This window comes from Helianthus annuus, chromosome 16, assembly GCF_002127325.2.
Source record: "Helianthus annuus cultivar XRQ/B chromosome 16, HanXRQr2.0-SUNRISE, whole genome shotgun sequence".
NCBI classification, from domain to species: domain Eukaryota; kingdom Viridiplantae; phylum Streptophyta; class Magnoliopsida; order Asterales; family Asteraceae; genus Helianthus; species Helianthus annuus.
In genome coordinates this window covers 67976002-67989455 of record NC_035448.2, presented here as the reverse complement: position 1 = coordinate 67989455, position 13454 = coordinate 67976002, and the positions used below count along the sequence as shown (strand labels likewise).

Genomic DNA, 13454 nt, shown 5'->3' with positions numbered 1-13454 from the left:
ACTCCAAACGTGGCCCAGAGTACACCTGGGAACGCGAAGACAGGATGACAGAAAAGTACCCCCAGTTATTCGAAACCAATACAACCACTACTGAGGCTGAAGCTACTACTTCGGAATTTCGGGACGAAATTCCAGATCAACGGGGGGAGGATGTGACACCCCAGGAAAACCAGTGAACGTTATAATCTACCTAGCTTCCTCAGTGAGTGCGTACCAAATTTCGGGACGAAATTTCTTTTTAGTTGGGGATAATGTGACAACTCGTACTTTAGACTTATCTTGTGTAACGTTACGTGCCTATGTGATACTTCGATCTAATGAATGTTATGTTATTATGTGCATTATGTGTGTATGTATGTTATGTGAACGTTACACGAGCCCAAACCGCACACCATAACCGATCGCACAAGGCTCAACCGGTCACACAAGCCCATTCGGGCCACTCCTTGTAATCGGACACCATTAGGCAGCCGAGTTGGGCTCGGCCCATTCCCCACTCGCAAACACAAAACCAAATGTAGGGGTTTGATTTTCATTGTTTTGCAAAAACGCATTAACACACACAAGTTACACCAAAACCCTAGAAGCTCTCTCCCTCTCTCGTGACATTTGGAACCCGACGGCAAGCATTCTTCGAAGCTCGTGAACCCAAATCGATCCCCTACTTTCATCTCGGTTAGTATGATGCCACTAATTGTATGGTTATATGTTTTGTTAGTTATCGGATTGCATGATCGATTAGGGTTATGCTAGTAACTCGGTTGATATGTTGTATGTATGTGTATGCATGATAAACGGATTGAAGTTTATTATCCTTGTTATTGTTCTTGTTGTAAATCGGATTGCATGCTTTGAACCGAATGGATATGTTTAATCGGCTGTGTCATATTTGAACTTGGTTAATATGTTTAGATGGTAGGGTTTAATCCGGTTGGATGATGATAAGTTGTTCATGCTATGTTTAGTCTAGGGTTCATACGAATTAAGGTTTGGAAACCCTCGTTTGATCGAGAATTTCATATTGTGAAACTGTTAGTTGTTGATTGATTTTGTGCAAGTTTGGAAACCACGAAACTGATTGCATGAAACATGGAAATCTGTTACAATTTGATAGCCACACGGTTGTGAGTCGAGACCCTGTAATTGTTGCGACTCGAGACCTCACACCGGCACACAACAGCACAACTCGAGACCGAGGTTGCGAGTCCCGTTGCGACTCGAAACCGGACCATGACAAGCCGAGACCACGGTTGCGAGTCCCGTTGCGACTCGAAAACGGACCATGACGAGTCGAGACCAGCCCTCTTGCGACTCAAGACACTCCTGTTGCGACTCGAGATCGCTGGTTGCGACTCGAGACCCGTTATTTTGCACACACTGTTTTGGACCCTACACTATCACGGGCCCAATCGATTGGGCCAAGTAATTGGACTTACGTACTTGACTGCAAATTGGACTGTCTATGTTAGCTGGGCCGGGTATAGTTTGGGCTTAGACATCCGAATCGCACACGTGGTGAATTGCTATACTTTGATTGTTTGCATGCTATACGTGTTTGCTATGATTCATGAGCGCATTACTTGAACCAAACCTGACTTGTATAATAACCATGATAGGACGTGGTTGACCACTTACTAGCTTACCTGTACTTTCTGTGTATCTGCCGAGCAACCCAAGGTGAGTTCACACAAGCCAAGGCATGGGGTTCCCAGGGTGGGAATGGGGATTTGATGATTTACTGTACATACATAGATGGTAGAACCTACTGCTAGACTAGTAACACTTATTGAACGATCTTCGCACACCTGCCAAGGGTTGGCCGCGATATTATGACTGACTTCGCACACCTGCCTTTGGAAGGCCGCGAACTGTAATCTACTAATCTTCGCACACCTGCCTGGTAGGCCGCGATACAATCAAAACCTAGTCTAGAATACTCGGGAGGAACATCCCCTAATATCTTCGCACACCTGCCTGGGACGCCGCGATACGAACTAAACGATATACGACTTAACGAACGAACAAAACGCTACTCACACTATACTATTACTGAACTGTTAACTGTGAACTCGCTCAACTAGTTGTTGATTATCTGCTGCATGCCTTGCAGGACCTTAGGTACATTATGGAGCTTGCACAGGGAGAAGCAGGTCGTTGTGGGATACGGATCGTGAACGATATTGGAACTTATAACTTATTTGGGTTTTCATTATTATGCTTCCGCTACTTAAACAAAGTTTGGTTTTTGAAACATCAATCATGTCGTGATGAATTACTTTATCTACTTTTATTATTAAATGCTATGTTTGATATGATTGATGGCTTGATCCTGGTCACGTCACGCCTCCAAGCGGTGGTACTCCGCGTGTGGGATTTTGGGGGTGTGACAAAAAGGGAGAGCATCAGTTGTTCAAAACAGTTGTCAAAGCTCAACCACTGCTACCTCAACAGTTGTTGACCCAAGTAGCCCCTTATCCCCTGCTTCCACCTCATCAAACACTGCTGACAAAAGTCCTCAAACAGTGGATCAAAGTCAGCAGATGTTCACACCTTTACCTCCAATGCCTCCACCTTTTGAAGCCACTGCTGGGTCATCAAAGTCACCAGCAGTGGTTAGCTCAGATGATACACATCTGCAGCCTTCACCACAAAATGCCATCATTCCCTACCAAGGAGAGCTAATCTTCTTGAAATCTCATCCACCAGATCAAATCATTGGCAACATCAATGAAGGGGTGCTCACAAGAAAGCAGTCCCAAAACATTTGTCTTTTTGCTGGCTTTCTATCACTTCATCAGCCAGTCAAGTACCAAGAGGCACTGAAAGACAACAACTGGGTAGAGGCCATGCAAGAAGAGCTCCAACAGTTCAGAAGACAACAAGTATGGGAGCCTGTACCACTGCCAGAGAATGTAAGTCCTATTGGCACAAAGTGGGTCTTCAAAAACAAAACTGATGAAAGGGGCATTGTTGTCAAGAATAAAGCCAGGCTTGTGGTTCAAGGCTACAGACAAGAAGAGGGAATTGATTATGATGAAACATTTGCTCCTGTTGCAAGACTTGAAGCAATCAGACTCTTTCTTGCCTTTGCTGTCAACCACAATATCAAGGTGTACCAAACGGATATAAAATGTGCATTCCTCTATGGTAAGATTCAAGAAGAGGTATATGTATGTCAACCTCCAGGTTTTGAGGATCCATTTTATCCAGATCATGTCTACAAGCTAAACAAAGCTTTGTATGGCTTGAAACAAGCACCCAGAGCCTGGTATGAAACTCTTTCCACCTTTTTACTTTCCGTTGGTTTCACCAGAGGCAGGATTGATAAAACACTGTTTTTAAAATGGAGAGGAAAGGATTTGATGATTGTCCAGATTTATGTGGATGACATCATTTTTGGAAGCACATGTAATAAAATGTGTGAAGAGTTCAGGCAACTCATGAAAGCTGAGTTTGAAATGAGTGCAATGGGTGAACTCCAGTGCTTTCTTGGTCTCCAAGTAAGGCAGTTGCAAAATGGCACTTTCATCCATCAAGGAAAATATGCAAAAGAACTTTTAAAGAAATTTGATATGGATGATTGTAAGCCATGTAGTACACCCATTGCAACCAATAAATTGGTCATGTCTGAAGAAAAAGATGATTTGGTTGATCAGACCTTATATAGAAGCATGATTGGGTCTTTATTGTACCTAACTGCATGTAGACCAGATATCATGTTTGCAACATGTGTCTGTGCAAGATCCCAATCATCCCCTAGAAAGTCAAACCTTATTGCTGTAAAAAGGATATTCAAATACCTCAAAGGTGCTCCCACACTAGGTATCTGGTATCCAGCTGATGGTAAAATTGAGCTTTCAGGTTTCTCAGATAGTGACTTTGCTGGATGTGATAAAACAAGGAATTCCACTTTAGGAGGGTGCCAATTCCTAGGCAACTGCTTAGTATCTTGGCAAAGCAAAAAGCAAGCACCTGTTTCCACATCCACTGCGGAGGCAGAATATATAGCTGTTGCAAGCTGTACAGCCCAACTGTTCTGGCTTCAAAATCAGTTACTGGATTTTGGTATCACTGCCTTGAAGACACCACTCATGTTGGACAGTCAGGCAGCAGAAAATATCATCAAAAATCCAGTTTCCCATTCAACCACCAAACATATCTACATCAGACATCACTTTGTGAGGGATTGCTATGAAAAAGGTTTGATTTCTCTGCATCATGTTCCAACTATGGATCAACTGGCAGATGTGCTAACCAAAGCATTAGACACATCTACCTTTGAAAGCTTGATCTCTAGGATTGGTATGCTCAACATGGAATAATGACGGGTGGTCCTTTGGACAACCCTTAAGCATGTTAAAATATGAAATAATCCTCCAATTAACCGTGTAATTATCTTGAATTAGATAACTACGATGCTTATGTTTCAGGTACGATTTAGGAGCTAAAAGATGGATAAAAGGCAGTGTTGGAGGCTTTGGTGGAGAACGGGTCGAGAGAAGAACAAAAGAAACGACAAAGGAGACAAAGTTGCTGATCACCGTAAATTACGGTTCTACCGTAATTTACGGTAGACAATTTTCCACTTTATTTCTCACCGTAACACAGACAATTGCCACCGTAACAAAATGTTGACCACCGTAAATTACGGTGGAGCCGTAATTTACGGTGGAGCTGAAATCCCAAAAACGTAACTGCCATCTTATATTCGGTTTTTGGGTGCCATTTCATATTATCTCATCATTGGACGGTTCTTGGACACCTTGGGGACGAATTTTGGCTTGTGGCTTGTTTTGTGAACAATTTCAATCATTCGGTTTGTGCTTTTGATTCATATGAACAATAGTTTGATGTTGATGATGATTCACCGAGCCATGTCCGGCTAAACTCTTTGGTGATCATCCTAGGTGAATGTTTCTGAAACTTTTGTGTGTTTAATTTCTGCATTTCTAGAATGATATCTTGCGTTGCTTGAATGTCATGGTGTATGTTTGATTGTTTGTAGTGTGTTAATCTATATTGCAATTCCTAGTCTTAATCGTACGTTCTTGGTGCCGTTGGCAACCGAGATATCACGGGAAGGGTTAGGGTTGGTTATTGGTTAATAGGTCATCGGGAAACAACCTCGCGTTATCTAATCCGAGTACTTTGTTCCCTTTTATCACTTCAATCACATATACACGAGTTATGTCTATGTAACTCTTTCTAGTGAAATTGCACACAACTGTTTAAAGAAACTGAAACCTAGGGTGATCATTGTTCTCTCCTAACTGTTTACAACCAACTTTGATTTGAATTAGTTCTTAATTTAGTTTTCTAAAACAACAATCCACAATCTTGAATTTTAATTTTCTGCAAGTTAGTTTAATATTAGTTTAAATACAAAGCTATACAATCGACACATTTTCCACATACTCCCTGAGTTCGATACCCTACTACCACTAACTACAGTTGTTTAGGGATTAAATTTGCGTGACCCACGACATCACGTCAAATTTTGGCGCCGTTGCCGGGGAGTAGTGCGCAACGTGTGTTAATTTAATAGTTTTGTTTGTTATTTTCGGGTTTACGCTGGTTGTGTTTAGTGTGCAGGTACTTCAGGTGTATGCATACTAGAGGCTCTCACAGGTCATCACCGCTATCGTTTGATCCGGAAATTGAAAGAACGCTACGACAAAACCGAGTTTTAGTGCGAGAAAACAAAATCATTGGTTCACCCACTTCACCCATTACACCGAGAAACATCATGGCTGATTCTCAGATTCCACCTACAACCAGTCAAACAACTTCATCCTTTATACCTACTTCCACTCAACCATCACCAAACACTACATTACCTAATACCACCGCTGAATTTACATCATCCAATGTCACCCAACCAATCACCACTCAAACTGAGCCCACCATCACCTACGATCCATCCACCACAATCCCACCATTATCTCACTTCTTTCCCCCCAACTACAGGTCAATCATCATCCACCTTCACAATTGCACCCAATTCAACTATCGTGCATACTACTTCATCTTTTAGACCACAACAACAACAGTCGGGCTTTCAGTATTCGACCATCCCATTTGGGCAGACCTCGGGAATTCAAGGAGATGGTTATGATGAGGGATTTGAAGACTATGAGGGTTATGAAGATGATGGGTATGGTTATGGAGGTTATGGTGATCAAGGTGAGTTTGGGTATTTGCAAAGTCAATCTCAAGGAATGGCAAGTGTTGGTGGAATGCCACAACAACAAATGATACCACAACACATTCGGCCAAGACCACAAGGGCCAACAATCCAACAACCCATTCCATTGCAACAAGTTAGGCCACAACATGTACACCCACAATTTCAAAGGCCAAATCAATACCCACCGATGCCCCAACAACCAATTGCACCACAAGGGCCTATACCAAGACCAATGGGTCCTATTCGTCCAAGGGGTCGATTGGGTGTTCCAAGAAGGCATCTTAGGGAACAAGCAAGGGGAATAGAGGCACATTTCAGGCCAATCATTACTCAAAACCCTTCACCGGTGGTTATCCCTCACAACAACCAAGGGAGAACTTTTGAAGTAAGAACAAACTCGTTGCAAAGTTTACCAAAGTACAAAGGGTTAGCAACGGAGGAGCCGTATTTCCATCTAGAGGCCTATGACTCAATTTGCAACACTTTTGGGAGTCAAGGTTTTTCGGCCGATGAAGTCAAGTTGGTCTTATTTCAGTTCTCTTTGGAGGATAAGGCAAAGAAGTGGTTCTACACTTTGCCTTCGGCATCAATATATACATGGGGGGAGATGCAACAAACATTTTTGGATGAATTCTACACCGCCCAAAAGACCAATGATGCGCGGAAGGGATTGAGAAGCTTTCAACAACAACACGGTGAGATGTTCCATGAGGCGTTTGAGCGTTTTAACATGATGATTAAAAACTGCCCTCATCATGGAATTGAGTTATGGGAGTTGATGAACGCCTTTCATGAGGGGTTGAGTGCCGAAGACGCACGTGATCTAATGTCTATCACCGGAGGGACGTTTGGAACGAATTATGAGAATGAAGATTGGGAGTTTTTGGAAAGCATGGCAACTACATCAAAAAGGAAGGCCCAAGCTTCAAGAAGAGCCCGACCAACCACTAACCGACCACAAGTGCACGCCATAGATGATGGTAATGTTCAAACCACTAACCAAATATATAATGTTTGTGCTTTGTGTAATGAAATAGGTCATGCGGCTGAAAACTGCCAAGGGATGTTGGAAGGGCAATACGAGGAAGTCAATGCGGTTCAAGGTCAAGGTCAAGGAGGAGGTGGTAGGAACTACAACAACATGAATTCAAACACCTACCACCCCGGATTGAGGAACCATCCGAACTTTAGATATGGGAACCCGTCAAATCAAGCGAACCCAAATTTTCAAGGTAGCCAAGGTAATTTTGGTTCACGGCCATCTTACAATAATCAAGGTGGATATCGAGGCGGAAATAACCAAGGGTATCAAAAACAATACCAAACGGGTCAAGAACAAGGGGGGCTTTCGGGTGGAAACGAGGTGATGGAGATGCTAAAGAGCATGCAAATGGAGATGCAAAAACGGAACCAATTAGACGAAGTGCGAATGCAAAAAGACGAGGTTCGTGATAAAAGCATCCAATCACTAACAACCCAAATGGGTCAATTAGCAACCGATGTGGCGGAATTAAAGAAAGGTAAGGGTCAACTTCCAAGCGACACTAAGGTAAACCCTTCACATGGTTCATCACGAGGTAATGTTAATATTAACCATGTTAGTGTTCTAAGAAGTGGGAAAGAGTTTAAGGCCAATTTGTCACCCGAATTGGTCGAGGGGGTGGTTGAGGATATCACGGGAATGGAAAGTGATGATGAACTTTCACCGGTTAAACCAAAAGAACCAATTATTAAAAAACCGGGTTTGGGTGAAAGTGAAAAGAATGAAAAAGTTGAGGGTGAACCGAGTCAAGTTCCATTTCCATCGGCCCTACTTGACCCGGGAAAGAAAAATTTTATTGTGTCAAGAGGTCCTCAAAAGGAGGAGATGTGGGATATGTTCAAACAAGTTAAAATAAATCTCCCACTCCTTGATGCAATAAAACAAGTCCCCGCTTATGCAAAATTCTTAAAAGAATTATGTACACAAAAAAGGCAAAACAAGAAAAAAGTGCCTAAGCGGGTGGATTTAACCGGGCAAGTGAGTGCGGTGTTGAATGGGGAGCTTCCTCCTAAGCTCCAAGATCCGGGCACGCCATTGATTAATGTACAAGTGGGTAATTTTCAAATGGATAAGGCGTTGCTAGATCTCGGAGCCGGAGTTAGCATTTTACCGGGGGGCTTATACGACCAATATGACTTTGGTCCATTAGCAAGGGTGGAGACGACGGTTGTTTTGGCCGATTTGTCTCATAAGTTGCCTCGGGGTATGGTTCAAAATGTTATTGTAAAAATTGATGAGTTTTATTACCCGGTGGACTTCTTAGTTTTGGATTACTCATCAGCGGACCCTAAACAACAACAAAACATAATTTTGGGTCGGCCATTTTTAAGCACCGCACATGCTATTATCGATTGTAGATTTGGTACAGTTGATATGGCATTTGGAAACAGAAAAATGCGTTTGAATGTTTTTACTAACAATTCTAATGCTAACGGTGTTGATGAGTGTTTCATGGCAGACATAGTAGATGGATGCAACCCGCATGAGTATGAGGAGGATGGTTTGGATATTTGCCTGTGTGACTTTTCTGAACAGGTACATGCTTATGCACTACGGGTTGAAGAGGAAGCACAAGATGCTATGGCAATGAAAGAAGGTAGACCACCATGGACTCACCAATTCGAGGGTCTACCGGTGGAAATCGATTCGGGTACTAAACCATCATTGGAGGAACCACCAAAGTTAGAGCTCAAGGACTTGCCTAGCCACTTGAAGTATGTATTTTTAGGGGATAATGACACTTTACCGGTCATTATTGCCTCTAATTTGGAGTTGGCACAAGAGCAAGCGTTGATGGAGGTGTTAAAAGCGAACAACGGTGCTATTGGATGGACGATTGCCGATCTCAAAGGAATTAGTCCATCCATCGTCATGCATAAAATTATCACAACCGAAGATGCCAAACCGACACGAGAAGCTCAAAGGCGGTTGAACCCGAACCTAAGGGAGGTAGTAAAAAAGGAGGTAATTAAGTGGTTGGATGCGGGAATTATCTATCCGATTTCGGATAGTGCTTGGGTGAGTCCCACCCAAGTTGTGCCTAAGAAGGCCGGCATTCAAGTAGTCAAGGATGAAAGTGGTGAACAAATTGCCACCCGACCGGTTACCGGGTGGCGGGTGTGTATTGACTACCGGAAATTGAATGCCGCCACTTCTAAGGACCATTTCCCGTTACCTTTTATTGACCAAATTGTTGAAAAATTGTCGGGTCAAAAATATTATTGCTTCTTAGATGGGTACTCGGGTTATAATCAAATTGCCATACACCCGGATGACCAACACAAGACCACCTTCACATGTCCATATGGCACCTTTGCCTTTAGGCGAATGCCATTTGGTTTGTGTAATGCTCCGGCAACTTTTCAACGATGTATGATGAGTATTTTCTCGGACATGGTTGGAGAGTCGCTCGAAGTATTCATGGATGACTTCTCCATTTTTGGCACTACTTTTGATGCTTGTCTCAACGAATTGCAAAAGGTTTTGAAAAGGTGCGTTGAGAAAAATTTAGTGCTAAGTTGGGAGAAAAGTCATTTCATGGTGCAAGAGGGCATTGTGTTGGGACATGTGATTTCGGAAAGAGGGATGGAGGTGGATAAGGCAAAGATACGGGTAATATCATCTTTGCCACCTCCTAAAAATGTTAAGGGTGTAAGGTCATTCTTGGGACACACGGGTTTTTATCGACGTTTCATTAAGGGATTTAGTGTTATCACCAAACCCTTATGCAATTTGTTATTAAAAGATGTCCCGTTTGATTTTACTAACGAGTGTATGCAAGCTTTCACTGTTTTGAAGGAACACTTGGTTAAGGCACCTATCTTGCAACCACCCGACTGGTCAAAGCCGTTCGAGATAATGTGTGATGCAAGTGATACTACTATTGGTGCAGTTTTGGGTCAACGGGTTGACAAGAAACCGGTGGTTATTTACTATGCGAGCAAAACTTTATCCGAAGCACAACTTAACTACACCACAACCGAGAAGGAATTATTAGCGGTGGTGTATGCTTTGGATAAGTTTCGTTCGTATATTTGGGGAAGCAAGGTAGTGGTTTACTCGGATCATAGTGCGGTTCGGTACTTGATGGAGAAAAAGGATGCAAAGCCGCGGTTGATTCGATGGGTCTTATTGTTACAAGAGTTTGATCTTGAAATCCGAGACAAAAAGGGATGTGAGAATGTTGTTGCGGATCATTTGTCCCGAATCCCGTTGGAAGGTGTAGATGATGCAAGTGAAATCAATGAACGGTTCCCTGATGAACAATTGTTGGCCGTTTCTACTTATGTTGCCCCTTGGTATGCTCATTACGTTAACTATTTGGCCAAGGGTGCGATTCCAAATCATTGGACTAAGAAGAGACGACAACAGTTTTCTAGTCAAGTGAAGCAATATATATGGGACGAACCCGACTTGTTCAAAATCGGGGCCGACCAAGTGATAAGAAGATGTGTTCCCGAAACTGAAGTTTTAGAGATATTGACCCATGCTCATTCATCCGCATGTGGGGGCCATTTTAGTGGGAATAAGACAGGCTATCGGGTGTTATCGAGTGGGTTTTATTGGCCCACGATTTTCAAGGATGCTCGTGAGTATGCCCGAAATTGCATCAATTGTCAAAGAATGGGAAGCATTTCGAAACGTGATGAAATGCCGTTGCAACCAATTTTGGTAGTGGAGGTATTTGATGTTTGGGGAATAGATTTCATGGGTCCTTTCCCAAACTCAAATGGGTTTTTATACATATTGGTTGCGGTTGATTACGTGTCGAAATGGATTGAAGCTATTGCCACAAGGACCAACGATCATTCCATTGTATGTAAGTTTGTGCAATCCAATATTTTTTCTCGCTTCGGTGTACCTCGGTTGATAATAAGTGATGGTGGTTCACATTTCAAAAATTTCAATTTTGGAAAGTTGCTAAAGAGATATAGTGTGAATCACCGTGTGGCTACACCGTACCACCCACAAACGAGTGGTCAAGTGGAGGTATCTAACCGGCAAATCAAAGAAATTCTAATGAAGACGGTTAGAACGGATAGGAAAGATTGGTCAAGCAAGCTTGATGACGCATTGTGGGCGTATCGCACGGCTTTCAAAACCCCACTTGATACCACTCCGTATCGAATGGTTTACGGGAAAGGATGTCATTTGCCTATGGAGTTGGAACATAGGGCATATTGGGCAATTAAAACAGTGAATGCGGACTATGATGAAGCGGGTCGGGCGAGGAAGCTTCAACTGAATGAAATTGAGGAGATAAGGGACCAAGCGTATGAGTGTGCATCTGCATACAAAGACAAACTGAAAAAAGTTCATGATGCGAAGATAAAGAAGAAGAACTTTGAAGTGGGTCAAAAAGTGTGGTTATACAATTCAAGGTTGAAAATGTTCGCGGGGAAACTCAAGAGCAAGTGGATGGGCCCTTACGTTGTCCGACGAGTGGGAAGGTTCGGAGATGTTGACATTCAAGACGAGCGAACATTGAAACAACAAACGGTGAACGGTCACCGGTTAACGCCGTATTTGGATGGCAATGACATCAACAACTTGGAGCTTGACAAAGCGGGCTACATCTTACACCCGGTCGAGGAGGAACAACCATGAGAGGCCCAGGTTTGGTGGTAGTGTACATAGTAGTTTCGTTTTGTTTTGTTTGTATATTTGCACAATTGCCTTAGTTTCTCGAAGTCCGTGTTCGAAACAAGTGTGGGGATATTCGGGTTGCGAATTGCTCTTACATTGTGTTGAGGACAACACGGGATTTTTGAGGGGGTAGGGTAATTTTTACAAGTTTTTGAAAAAGAAAAAAAGAAAATTAAAAATTAAAAAACATAAAAAAAAATCGAAAAACTTAAAAATCTAAAAAAAAATTTTGTCACATAAAATTTCAATTTTTGCCAAAGTAGAGATGCCCAGCGAGCACCGTAAATTACGGTATTACCGTAATTTACGGTGGATGTTCAAAAAGTGTGGATTTTACGGTGTAACTCTACTGAGTTACGGTGAAAGAATTTTGATTCAGTGATTACCGTAAATTACGGTATTACCGTAATTTACGGTGATGCTTGAAAATGTTTGGGGCTTTACGGTAGTTCTCTACTGTATTACGGTGCAACTTTGACATTCAGGTCTCACCGTAATTTACGGTGAGACCGTAAATTACGGTACGCGAAAAAAGGAGTCTCCGTCGGTAGGGATGCCGCATGTAGATAAAAAAAAATTATTTAATAATAAAATCGAATAAAAACAAGCCTGGTCACGTGAATTATACCCTATCCACCCATTCACCTTTCACTTTTCCACCATCATCTTCTTCTCTAAGAATCCACAACCTCCATTGTTCTTCCACCTTCCATCTCTCATAAAACCTTCAATTCCTGTCCAAATCAAGTGGAATCTTGGTCTAAATTGACTAATTTTTCACAAGCTTTGTGATTGTGAGGAGAGATTTCAGAGAAAACGCAATTTTGGGGTCGAAGTTTGAAACCCTAGGTTGAGATAATTTGGGGGTTTTGGGATTTTTGGTTTCACAAGCAGTCTTTCATCTTGAAACAAGGTATGAACACTTACTTTGCTATATTGTGGTGATACATTGTGAAGAACAAGGTGATTTAGGTTATGTGTTTTTGCCCGCTTGCTTGTTGTTAAGATATGATAATGGAATTGTTTATTGAACATGGTTGATGGTTGTAGATGTAGGAATTGTTGTTAAAGTAGTGAACTTTTGGGATGCTCTACATTCTAGAGACACCATGCCCAATTTTTGAAAAATTCTTGAACACTTTAGGTTCACTAACATCTACAACCATGACAACAAGCAAGTGTGGGGAGGATTTTGAAGAGAGTGTTTAATTTGGTGTTTGTTTTTGTTGCTTGCGTCTTGTGTGTAGGAAATGGCAAAGACAAAGGAGAAAGCGGGTTCAAGTTCATCTTCATCCAAAGGCAAAGGCAAGGGCAAGGAAAAGGAGCAACCATCAAAGAAGAGGCAATATATGGGTAGGGTTAGTGAAAGCGAAAGTGAAGGTGAAGAAGAACAGATGGAGTTAGACCCAAGTGATAAGCCGGTGTGGAATTCGGGGTCGTTGGATGACCAAACCGAGATTTGGCAACCAACTCTTTATAACGACTGCATGAACAAGTTGAAAAATAAAGCAGCCGCATTTATCTGTGAAAAAGAGGTTGATGAACCCCAGTTTGGCCAGTTCGGGGTGTTTGCTAAGT

The 13454-nt window shown here is 42.3% G+C and overlaps 1 non-coding gene across 1 annotated transcript; it reads right to left on the bottom strand.

Annotated features, from left to right (window-relative positions):
* Positions 1–6843: 6843 nt before the first annotated feature.
* LOC118488649 lies at positions 6844–6949 on the bottom strand. Its single transcript, XR_004885193.1, has one exon. It is a non-coding gene; the product is annotated as a small nucleolar RNA R71 (small nucleolar RNA).
* Between the last annotated feature and the right edge of the window lie 6505 nt (positions 6950–13454).